Source organism: Carassius gibelio, chromosome B1, assembly GCF_023724105.1.
Source record: "Carassius gibelio isolate Cgi1373 ecotype wild population from Czech Republic chromosome B1, carGib1.2-hapl.c, whole genome shotgun sequence".
In the NCBI taxonomy this organism is placed as follows: domain Eukaryota; kingdom Metazoa; phylum Chordata; class Actinopteri; order Cypriniformes; family Cyprinidae; genus Carassius; species Carassius gibelio.
This window is the reverse complement of record NC_068396.1, coordinates 27,380,984-27,394,329: the sequence shown is the minus strand read 5'-3', so window position 1 is coordinate 27,394,329 and position 13,346 is coordinate 27,380,984. Positions and strand designations below refer to the sequence as shown.

Below are 13,346 nucleotides of genomic sequence, written 5' to 3'. Positions count from 1 at the left end.
TTCTCAAATTTTGTAGTGCCAGAGTGTTGTAGAAACACCTGAACTGTTTGGAAATTGGCATTATTTGTGCAATTTCATTAATTTTTGTTTGGGGTGGAAAATGACACACTTCATCTTTAGTGATTCAACCAGTCATGCCTCAACAAGGCCTATGAATTAAGGATCCACTTAAATGTTATTGTGAGTCATAGGGGTTTGCAGTTTTCCAAGTACTGCAGTTCATCATTATTTTATTTTGCTTGGCGTCATTAAGCCTAAATATATTATTAATAGCAAATCACTTGTTTCAAATTACTTGCTAAAACAGAATAGCATGATACTAGCAATCCCAAGATCATTTGTCAGATGGGAATGCATGAACCGATAAAAATGGATAACCTGGATGCAGGTCACTTTGAGATAAAGACCAAATCAGGTCAGAGGCCTTAGATTGGGTAAATTAGGCCAGGGCCTTTAAATGGTAATGAGGGAATTATGTTAATTATACAACAACATTGAAAAAAAAATCACATCACGCAAATTACCCTTTCTGTACAAAGCAAGTGTATTAAATATAAAATAACAAAAACAAATGGTGTTCCTCCTTTATTTTAAACACCAAAAATTGCTCTATGAATATGAACTTTTTTTTGAAAAGAAGATTTGATTTACCGTATGTGCATGCTGTACTTGCACAGACTATTTCTGCATAATGTATGCACAGCTCTTACATGCAACTTGACACAAAGTGGCAACACTGCCCCAAGCCGTTGTTCACATGAGTTTATGAGGGAGTCGCTTATAACTTTTGGAGAGAAATTACACAGACATTGGACAGGGATTAAAAATTCTAGTGTATGTGTTGGCTGCCTATGTTCGCACATGCTGTCAAATGGAGTATACCTTAAAAGGTATTTGTATTTGTACTGCTTTGTTAAAATATTTCTTTGAAGATGTTACTCCCATAAAGAAACCTAAAATGCTGTGGCTGGTTTTGGCGTGTGCATAGCTCAAGAAGTTGGTGCACCTTTGTCTTAAATTTCCTTGATGTCGATCATCTTAGTAGTACATTGTGGGATTTGGAAGCCGGTGACAAATTTTATCCCACTATTATCACTACATGACATGTCTGGAAACATTTTGTGCACTTGTGAACATCAACATTTGGAGATGGGTAGAATGGTCTGTTGAGTCATGTTATCAGGGATTAGAGTAGACGGCAGTAAATCTTTCTTGTTAGACTGGAATAGATCCAATTAAAGAGAATGTAGAAAAATCTTTGCTAATCATAGTCAGCCATTCATAACTATACTCAGATAGCCCAGGCCTAGTTGAAGGTGCATTCACTTCACAGTTCAGAACCCTGCGGAGGAACATCAAGATATAAATGAGCAGTCAAGTTGAGCTGTTGATTCACCACCAAAGAATAAGACTTGAGTTATGGACAACTATTGAAAATGCACGATCTTCAATAAATATAATATGTTTTGCGCTTCATGTCTACGACATGTGCCACCAAGGTGAATTGTCTTACTTCTTTTGCCTGTCTACTTATTCCACAGCTTTAATAGTTTCTTTTTAAAAAATTTTTTATAATATAGCAATGTATTATTTTTTACTCAACTGGGGTAAAGGTCTATTTTTTATAATGCACTATTAAATGATTGTTTGTTTTTTAGTTCCATCCCTAAAGATCTCTTAAATGGTACAGTCCTTTCTGTCAGTAATTTTCCACTCACCCATTGACATTCATAGTGGGGGAGGGGAATTACTGTGCTAGTTTGAGTCACAGGGTAGCTGTGCTGTTGCGCGATGTATTTCTTGGTATGTTTTCAATTCTATACTGCGTGACAGTCTTACACATTTGTTCACAGATGTCAGGTCTGAGCATACTTCAATAAAATGCAATTACAGATGCAAGCTGTGCAGTGGCAAGTGTAAAGTGTTTGTGGTTCCAAGAGTACATGGTTCAGTCCTCCCTTCCCTTTTAAGCACTTTTAATGTGTACTGTTATGCCACATGTCCTGGTTTTGCTATCATTTATCCACCAAAAATAAAATTCTAAATATGTTATTTCTTAGTTTTCGTTCATATTTTTTTTGTCATAAATAATGTAATGGTTTAAAAGCACAAACTTTAATCTTAAAGGTAAATGTGTCTCTTCTAACATGTATTCTTATCAAAACTCAAAAATTAAAAAATTAAAGGAAGGAGTAAGAGAGCTTATCATATCCTGAGTGAAGAGACTAGGACAGAACTGGCTGAAACCGGTTCACTTCCTGATTACACAATGGCACTGAACAACAGCTGTGTCGCTAGCTATTTGTGCCACATAGATCTTATGTTACTGTTTTTATAAGAGTCGAACTGTACAAACTATTATGTGAATTAAGCGATTACATATTTTTTTACGATTCTTAATACTGTCATTGACTATTAATAGTTTAAAAAAGGTTTTAGTTTAATGATTGATCTTTACGTTCCACAAAATGTGAATCTTTTAAGATAACTCAAAATTCTTGCATTGTATTAAAATAATAGGAGAAGGGGTGGAAGGAGAGCTTCTTATATTCTGAGTGTAGAGAATATGACAGAACTGGCTGAAACCGGTTGTGGTAGCACAGCTTTACTTCCTGAATGCACAGCAGCACTATGAACAATAAAGATTTCAGGTCACTAGCTATTTGTGCCATATGGATAATGTATTATTATTAATTTGACAAATTCTTAACAAAACAGCTATTTTGGGTTTTAGGAGATTTTTTTACGATTCTTAAGGCTTTGTTGTTTAATGCCAGGGTTATTGACAACAATGTCCCAACAAAGAAAAGAGATTAATTCTGAATAAGTAAAAATAAATTACAAATGGAATTTCTTCAGTAAGTCTGCCTTCCAAAAGATCTCAGGTTAGCTGAAAAAGATTCATATTACATCTCTGTAAACCAAATAGCAATCTGTGTTGTTGGTGTCATATCGTGATTAGAAAACTTTTTTATCTTAATAGTATAATAATTGTGGTATTATGAAAAGTTTGTGAATGCATGTAGTAGATCAGGGTGAAGTTAAAGAATCTAAATAAAAATTTTGCTCTCATTCCTAAATTGTATCATGACAATGTGAGTAAATGATGACAACTGTTTCTTTTTGGGTGGACTGTTATTTCTTTAAATTCACATGACCAGAAAATACAAGCATCATCATCTCAGTGTTCTGTTCACACAACAGTACTGCTCATAGTAGTTGGCTTAACACCAAATATTTGCTTCAGTATGATAACCGGCCACTGCCATCTCCATATAAATCAATACAAACAGACAGTAGGCACTAGGCAGGCCGTGGAATATGCATGATAGATTTGCGTTGACATGTAACAGGAACGTTAGCTAAACTAATAATTTAAATACACATAGTATAAATCATTTTAAAGGAAGATTCAATGATAAAATGTATAAGCAAATATTGATCAGTTGTTTTTATTAATATATTTTCGGTTATTCTGAAATAAAATAAAAACATCATATTTGAGCAGGAAAATAATAATTAATTTACTTTGCTCATATAAATAGACACAAATATGAATAATGGGACAAAAAGTGTAATATTCTTATTTAAAGACATTACTAAAGCCATGCATGCTTTAACACCTGTTGCAAGAATGTACACGTAATCTGATATATACTTGTAACATAATTTAAGAATGAAAATTTCAAGTGAGAAAGTATTTTGAAAGGTTGGCATGACGAAAAAAATTAATTCAGCATCAATTAATGTGAACATTACAAGCGGTTAGAGAACACCTAAAATCTCCTGCAAAGCACATGGTACAGCCCCATTTCTGTCACCCCTCCCCCACGCTTATATATCAGTTGGTGCCTCATGATTGACTTCTCCTTTATTAAAATGGCATATATGTGAACATGTTACAATATTGGTAGTATTGTGTAAATATCATAAGGATTTCAAATTATCAACAGCACAGAAATTGGTTCAAAATGATGGAGCTTTTTGTTGTTCTAATTAACATGTGGTGTAGACATGTGGTTTAGACACTCCCCTATGCATAATGGTATAGTCCATCCTTTCATTTTGTTTTTCCAGTTTATCTTTCTCCTTATGAGGGGTGCTGTTTAATATTCATGTCTTTAACAACCAATGAGCTTTTTGCTAATTAATAGAACCTGAAAGTTTTAGGTGGGAACAATTTTACTTTCTATGTTTACAATAGGGTTTCATCTGTGTCCGATCTTTTCTGTGCGTGTTTTGTTCTGACTGTTTGTTTATGGTTGCTGACCTAATTAAGCCCTAGTTAATATATTAAATAATACTTAATGTCTCTCTACCGTGCTTGGCTGCTTTCCAAAGCTCATCTGTGTATTTGCATGCATGTGACCACAGCAGTTTAGCGCCATGCTATGCTAGTTATGCTACAGGAACTATGCAGCAGTGTCAAATGTACATTTTTTTCTGTTAGCTATATTGTGTTTGGCGGAACAAATGCTTTGTTTTTTGCCATCTTTTTTTCCAACTGGGATGTGTGCTAACAAACAATATAAGATCCAATTTCTAATGTTTAATGGTACCTTACAGACTTATTAGCCTTTTCTGGAAACCAGTAGCATACAATAATAATGTTACCGATTCATTAAAGATTGAATGTATTCAAACTGAGGCTTCCAAGACACATGGAATGGTGTGAATGTATTATGCTTGTTCATCTGTGCCTCTGCTTGCACATTTGTTAGCCTCTGTGCATTTAGTGTAGTGAACCCACTACACACACACACACACACACACACACACATACACACACACAAATTGTGCTGAACTGACAGCATGAATTCAATACTGGTCTCTTAGGGTAAGTGACAAATTGGTCAACTGCGCAATGTGTCATTTTTGCGCAAGCAGTGGCACCAAATGGAATTGACAAAACAATGACAAAACGGCATTGCCAAATACTTCTACCACCATTTCTGCCCTACTTCCTGTCATCATTTGTAAAAACAGGTATTAAATAAAGTTGTTTTTTTTTTACCTCGTTCATAGTTTTTTTGGATTTGTTTTAATAACTAACACACTTGAATGGCGAGGCTTCTTTCCCTCTCGCATTATGTCCTCTGAGAACAAAGATATCAGATTTCTGTTTCTTTGCCTACCTTCTGACCTCATGCTACATCCTAGCTTAAAAATAAACAAATTAATCTACAAAAATTGGGCTAAATTGACAGCTATTAATTTCTTATTCTCGTTTCTTCATTCACTCTTCAAACTCTGAACTGTACATTATAAGAACCTCAACAGTAGCACTTTTAACTACATGTGTTATCAAACAACATTATGCATTTCTTAACAGATACACATATGACATATAAAATCTCTTTATTCATATCGTTGCTTGGCTATTAGTTGTCCTTTCTGCTGGAACTACAGGAGAAGGTAAGGGAGTAGATACTGTTATTACCCTTCCTAGTCAATGAAAACTGCAGACTGCCATTTAATGCTGTTTCCTGTGCCTGGCTTCCTCTGCCGATTAAAAGTTAGATTGTCTCCCCCTCTCAGTCCTTATTATGGTATGATCCAAACTCTCCCAGTAATTTTCCGTTGTCTGCTCTGCTGAATTACTTTAGCAAGAGGGTGGAGCCACACTGCAGTGTGACTGTCCAGTAGAACAGTGGTTCACAGCCTTGTTCCTGGAGGCCCCCCAACACTGCAGGTTTTCCATGTCTCCTTAATCAAACACACCTGATTCAAATAATCAGCTCATTAGTAGGGACTCCAAGACCTGAAATGGGTGTGTTAGACAAAGGAGAGATGCAAAATGTGTAGTGTTGGGGGCTTCCAGGAACGAGGTTGGGAACCACTGCTCTAGAACTAGGCTAATTTCTGCTAAGTTTAATATGTTGTGTAGTCCAACTACATTATTTTCACCCAGTTTTCTGTTTTTAACACTTTCTCATAGCATGTCCACTTTAAAGTTTGTGATATGAGAAAGAAAAACATTTTCAATAAGGCTAATTCAAAGAAGAAAAAAAGCAATAAATTATACACTCAGTACTGCTTTTTTGGATTTTTTTAGTGTCTTTGTTAATTTTACTATTAATAGTAATACCTCTTCAAAATAATGGTACAATCCTCTCCAAGCCCCTCCCCCGCCCATCCCCCAGCCTGCTCAGTTTACTGCTAGACTTTTGATTTAAGGCTAGAGAAGACTTACAGGTTTTTCCTCCAAGCAGAAGGTGTCTTGCATTTGATGATAGCAGTGTAAGCTCAAAGTTCTTCTTCTTTCTGTAAAAATCTGTGTGTGTTATGATTAGAATCTTTGAGTTAATGTATGATTTGTTTCTTTAGATTGTACTAATCGTAATGTTCTGTGAGTGGCCTGTTTGTGATTTGGTTAGCAATAGCGGGAATGTGTTAGCATTTAGAAAAGACCTATTCACCTAGGTGTAAGATTGGTTGTTTTTTAACCAGTTTTTTTTTGGTAGATATATTGTGGGTTGGGTGTGCTCAGTCCTGATCATGGAGAACCTGTTTCAAAAATAATTGAGGTAATTTATTTCTGCTCTTGAGGAATCATATTTTTGTAAAGGGTAACTTTACTATAAGATGTCAGGATGCTGGATTCATTTGAATGTCTCCACCCCTGCAGCATGCATGCTTGTCTTAGTGAATAGATAAAGAGTTAGTGGCTTAGGTACTTCATCAGTGGACAGGTTACTAATGTTACTGTTTAGTGACAAATTAAGATGTAGGGTAAGATCCCCAAACAATTTGTTCATGGTTGTAGAAAAACATAATCTTACAGGTCCTTCTAAAGGTTTCAAACATCGGTTGAATAAGTGGCTGAAATTTTATTTGTAACATTGTGCCTGATTGTGTGAATGTGGGATCATTTGTTTGTTCTAGAGTTGTTCCGATTCCGATACTAGTATCGGAAATATCTCCGATACCACAACAAATTCTGGCATCGGCATCGGCGAGTACATGAACCCATATACCGATCCGATACCATTTTCTTAAAAAAGACCTAGTTATGACCGCAAGCTTTGCCTAACCGCTGCACGGTTCTTCTTCGCTGCTCAAAATGCATTGAAAACACAGGAAGTTGTGCTGTGTTGCCACAAGCAACCCCTGTTTAGAGCAGCGAAGAAGAAATGAAAACGCGTTAGCAGCCCTTATCTATATATGACTGGATCACTCATCACATTCTAAACTGCCAAAAGACAGTGAAGCCGCTACTATATTATAGATCAGTGGTTAGCAGTATGTCTCTGTAGTACCGGTAGTTACAGACTCTCGAGTATATTCAGTACCGGCAACTGCGTTCAGTCGCTTCCGTGTAAGTCAAAACGCAGGGCTCCAGACAGTAGCCGAATATATACTAGTGTCTGTGAATATTAAACTGCAAAATACTATTTAAATATTACTCCCGCAAAATCTACATCTCTGTGGGTGACTGGCACAGATGCGCGAGAGCTCGCTGTTTTGTAGTCTCTGCTGTGTGTCATGAGGACACGAACGCATAAACCGTCACTTCATGAGAATTTACCGTTTCATTTGAGAATACTGTCATATCATAAACACAGACACTCAAAGATCTTCATGGCAGCCCATTAAAATAAATGTTTGGTTTACATGAGTAAATTGACAATATATAAAGCTACTGTTGTAGCCTACAGTAATAATAATACATCTCTATAATAATAATAATTATGCCTAGATGGTTGCTTGTTTTTTACTTGTTTTTTACTTGTTAGAGATTATCTGATTAATAGATCTTTTTTTATATTCCTAGACTTATTTGTTGCAGTTTTTTTATACAGTTATATTGTAAAACTTAAATACCTTTTTTAGTTTGCGGTGTTAGATTTTTGGCTGCATTTGAAGTTCTTTTTTGCATAAGAAAATAAATAATACTGTCAAATTCATGTTAGATAATAAAAATACTGTAATAAATACAGTAGTTCACCATGTATTTGTTCATGTTTTATTGAGGGATCTGTCTGAAGCACACCATAAAAAAATTCTAGCAATTTACACAGGGCTAGTAGTATATACAGCTGTATATACAGATATACACCCAGGTATCGGATCAGTACTCGGTATCGGCCGATACCCTGAGCCCAGGTATCGGAATCGGTATCGGGAAGAGAAAAAGGGTATCGGAACATCTCTAGTTTGTTCGGAACATTTTACCATTGATTCACAGGTTCCACTTTGATGCAGGTAAGTAAACAATTCTAATATAGTCATTAGTGTTTGTTTGATCAACGAAGTGCAACGTAACGCTAAGCGTGGGTTATTTGTAATACCCGTGCTTCTCATATAAATGGATAAAATGGAGACAGATTTATTAACTTTTTGTCTTTGCAAGTAGTGTTAAGCCAGGTACACACTGTACGACTTTTTTTGCCAATCCTAAAACATTCACCTGATCCTACGCCAAAATCAGCAGTTTTTTATTGCTAGTTTGACATGTTCCCAAATTGTGCCACAACATACCTCCTCTTACTCCACACAAACTTTAATTTTTTCCTCTGTTTTTCTTTTCTAGACATCCCATAATCAAAATTATGGATAGAGATTGTTTTTGCTTGCTAGCCACAATTTCAGTTCCTCATGTGAGTGTGCCTAACCTTTACCGAACCTGTCATGGATTGGTGGAGTAAAATTCTGCAGTAATCTTCTTGCGTATGTCCGTTTTTAAGTCCTGAATGTCGTACAGTCTGACATTAATGACTTCTAAGATCCCACAGTGTGACATGGCTTATAGCTGGGATCATGTTCATACAGTCTATTTGTAAAGAACTACTATAAACAGGTCATTGTGCACCCAGCTTTAGACTGGATATTTCACTGTTTTCGACTTTTTAGAAGGTATATTAAATTTACAAATTATGCATATCTTTTGTAGGCTCTATGCCAATTTAGTTCAATATCAGGACATTACTTGGCTGTCACTCATCAAGCACAAGGTGTCGATTGACTGAAGGTGTGGGTTGAAGAAAAGACCTTTAGGCCACATACGTATTGTACACGTTAATTCAGAAGTGAATGCTTGCTCAGTGCATTGCAAATACATGAAAATCTTGCGTTTTTATTATTGTGATCGTTATCCGAGCTCCATAATAAAGGCAGCGAGAGTTGGTTGTTTCCAATGACTGTGCCATTAACTGGATCTATTTAGTTACCTATTAATGGTTTAACATTTACTTGCTCGGCAAGGTTCTCTTTATACTTATCATGACCGTAGGTTTCCACATTCGGGAAAATGGCAAGCAGATGCTTACACCAGGGCTGAAACAATAAGTCGACATTATCGACAACGCTGACAACAATTATAATTTTTTAATAATTATAGTTTCCATAAACATTGAACGTAAGATGAACGTAAATCTAATTACTAGTCTTCTCCACTAGATGTCACCTTCTTATTTGCATTGTGCGATGTTACCAAGGCGAATCAAAATATATTCGATTTGAGAACTTGTGAATTGAAATCGAATCAGTCTGGAACATCTGAATCGATACCCAGCCCTAATACTCATGGCGACGACCCTTTTTTTTTTTTTTTTATTCTTTCGGTAGGCGGTAGGGGTGGCACGGTTCAACTTTCACGGTTCAGTTTGTTTCACAGATTTAGAGTCACAGTTTCGGTACAGTTCTGTATGTGCTATGTTTATGGAAAAACTATACTTTCTAATAAAACTACAAGCAACCGCACAAATAAATACAAATACGATACAAATAAGATACAATAAATAAATACAGTGAATCTTTTTTTTTTTCTTCGATTTGTTTCAGCGAGCCATCTCAACCGTAGTTGGGGGTAATAATTTTGATAGAAGAAAATAACACTTTACTATTTGTGAACATCCTGCTTTCCTCTCAATGCCAAAATAAATCCAACAAACAGAATAAGATGTATGTACTATACGTATGCAAATATGTGTATATTTTAACGAATTGCAAGACTGAAAAATAGATTAGCCTTCCCAATTACCCAGTTAATCAATGTAATAATCGATGATTAGTAGAGATCACCCGATTGATCAACTGGCCGATTAATCTGCCAAGGTTTTTTTTAAATTAATCTGCTTTGGCCGATTGTGCTGCAGATTAGGACGATTTATAGGCAGGTGCATCTGCAGTGGGCCAAGCATCGTTTCGGAATGCTGTACAAGATAATCTCTCTCCCTCTGGCTGCATGAGACGGAGCAACTCACACTATCCAGCAGCGCCTTGTCCACATACATCTTCAGCTTACGATGCCAGGGCAAAAAAAAATTGACCAAACATATCAGACCAAAAATCTGAGTCTTATATCGGCCAGCCACTGCCCTGATTTCCAAATATCGACATTGGCTATGGATATACCCATATCGGTCGACCTCTAAAGATTAGCCAGTTAAACGTTTAATAAACGTTAGATTAATTGACTACCAAAATAATTGTTTGTTGCTGTTCTAGTTTACACCAATGTCTGCTTTAACACCCCTAGTGGCAACACTTAATGCAATGTATACTTGCGCAACACACGAAATGCAGTTGCATCTTAATTCAGTCTTTTATAATTATATTTGCTCTGTTGTGTCATTATTTCGGTGAGCTTCACATTAAATTGCTGTCGGAATGAGGCTTTGGAATACAAGATGGAAAAGGAGAGGAAACGGAATCTGTCAAGATGTTTTATTAATTTGTGAGCAAGATTTCAGCAACAACAGTCAGTAGTTCTTTAGAGGATGAAGAAGTAGAAAAAAAACTACATCAGATTAGGTTTTGGGATGAACCAGCTTCAGCTTGAAAAACATTTCGCCTTGTCTTGAAGTGGTGTAACCATGATGGTGGGACAGTATACATTTTTTATTTATATTTTATTTTTTGAAAAGAAACAAAGCCCACAGATGACCTTGACCTGAGGATAAAGAAATGTGCTAGATTAATTTAATCTGTGGACTAAATTAGACAATCTTTGAGATCAAGACACTTTGCATGTTTTGTTTCTTCACTCTTAATTCACAGAAACACTGCAGTTGCTACTGTTGGCCTTGCTAGGAGCCGAGCTGGTGGCCATTTTGTGTTATTGCAGTGCAATGTCTGAAATGGCAGAATGGGGGAGGTGCTCTTATAGACACTTTGCTGAAGTCTGGCTCTGAGTGGTAGCTGCAGTGTGCATGCTTCACTGCCATTGTGCCGTGTTTGGATCTAGACATTCTTACAGGAATTTTAAGCTCTAGATAATGAAATATGTTCCATTTCATGTATGTGTTTTACAATTGTGTGGGTTTTCCCAGTGATAATGTGTTATTGCTCAGAAAATGAGAAGAATTGATCATTGTAAAATTTATCACATTTTATAATAGATCAGATAGTTTTTGTGTATTTTACCAGAAACCTTCAAACTCCGTTCGATACACAAGGACTCAGTGACAACCAGTTAATGAGCTAGTCTAAACTGGTTTCTGCCAGTTTCTGCCAAATCTGTGAGTAGCTGGTTTGAGCATATAGTAGCGTGGAGAAATGATAGCTGTTTTCTTGTACATTGTTTTTTTTTTTAGATTAAGTATTTAACCAACAGTTCTAAGTTTTAATATATCTTTTTAATATATCTTGGATTTTTGTCATGGTTTAGCTCCAAATGTTTCTGCTCCCCTGAAATTTAGAAAATGGTATATTCCACTTCCAGACATGTATGTTTCTTCCTAGTTGTCTTCGGTCTCAGTAGCAAATTTATTTGCAGCTATGTCTCTAGGCTATTTTTATTATATAGAAATTATATTTATTATTAGAAATCTGTATTGCATTTTAAGCTTTTAAGACTCAAAAATGAACAATAATGTATATTTATTAATTTAATGGGTACTTTTATTGAGAGCTTCTTATACAGGCCTAAATAACCAAATTAAAAAAATAGACCTGATCAGTTATTGTAATATTTATTTAAAGAATAGTATAAAGGTACAGCAAAATTAAATGTATAAAGCTTCATGGGGAATAGAGAGCAGTAGATATGAAAAAAATCATAATTCTGGTACCAGGCCTCATAGTTGTTTCCTAATTTAGCAGCAGCTTTGATCTTGTAAGTGTATGCAGTTTCATTTTACACCCTGATGTTTTATTATTTTCAAGTGACAAAGGCACTCGTAACAACTCACTTAAAGTAATAGCTGCTGTTAGTGAACCTTGAATATAGAAATTATAGAATAACACCTTTTTAAATATTAATTTAATCAGCAATGTTTGGTCATGCAGTTCTATTTAAAATGAAGAGTGCCTATGCATATTTCTTTCCTCTTTCATCATTCAATTAAGACTGCAAGCTCCTAACTAGGTAAAAAAAAAATCTTTTTTTAGCACTTGTAGTTTCAGCAGAGTTGCATTGTTGCTTCTAATTAGCATTGTTGCTTCTACCTGTGCATGGTAAAGCATGCATGTGAGCATTCATCCAGAAAGGTAGCCAAAAATATCAAACCGCTGCATGCATTGCACGCTTAACGTTGCATGGAGAATTGCTTTATGTATTAGCATTTGGGAAGAGCTTGATTTTTGACTTCTTTAGCATTTTTGCATTTGTGTACTCACTTCAATGAGATTTACCCTCACTAATATTCATGTACTTCTGTTTCTCATCTTATACTTAATTTGTATTTCCGTACTTGGAAACACAACAGTTTGTTTAGACATGTAGAGGTCTTGCAGGCTATTCTGATCACTGTCAGTCAGGTTTTGCAGGATACAGTAGGGGTCCCGAGGACATTGTTTATTGGTGTAGAAGGCAACATGCTTTAAAGACGCATTTGCAAACATGGTAGAGTCCAAGCTATCCCCCCCTCCCCCTCCCATGAACTCTTTGTGTGCTCCATAATGTAGACATGCTTGAGTTGAGATACGCTTGAGAACCGCTGCATTACTGACTCATTTTCTCAATTAATTGTATTTTTAGATCAACAAACCTTTGTCTATACATGCACATATTTGTTAATGGTGAGGGGCACTAATTAGAGAGGATGCTGATCACCTTGATGCTAATTGGCGGATGTGTAGGACCTCTGAGTAAGTGGACCACAGATGGAAATGACAAGTAGTTGAAACCTGTTAGGAACCGAGGCAGTTGCAATGTCCAAATTAGCAGTGTCTCCCCTTCTCATTCCTTATAATGGTATGATCCAGACTCTCCCTGTAATTTTCCGTTGTCTGCTCGGAGTATCAAGAGGGTGGAGCTACACTGCAGTGTGACTGCTCTAGAACTAATTTCAGCTAGTTTGATATTTTGAGACCTGATTTATAAAGGAACAGTTCTCAGTTTCAGTTCTGTTTCACAGCAGGTCACCTGTAAAGTATATTTAGTAAGGGAAAAAGTAGAACCT

The 13,346-nt window shown here is 36.0% G+C and overlaps 1 protein-coding gene across 2 annotated transcripts in view; it reads left to right on the top strand.

The window, feature by feature from the left end:
• The window catches only part of atf7ip (activating transcription factor 7 interacting protein), a 36,506-nt gene that overhangs the window by 1,270 nt on the left and 21,890 nt on the right, over positions 1-13,346 (top strand). The window contains exon 1 of one of the 2 annotated variants that reach the window (XM_052545178.1): positions 6,175-6,240. The exons of the other annotated variant lie outside the window; for it this stretch is intronic. The gene's annotated coding sequence lies outside the window, so the exon portion shown is untranslated. Of the gene's footprint in view, positions 1-6,174; positions 6,241-13,346 lie in introns of those variants that run through there. 2 annotated transcript variants of the gene reach the window in all.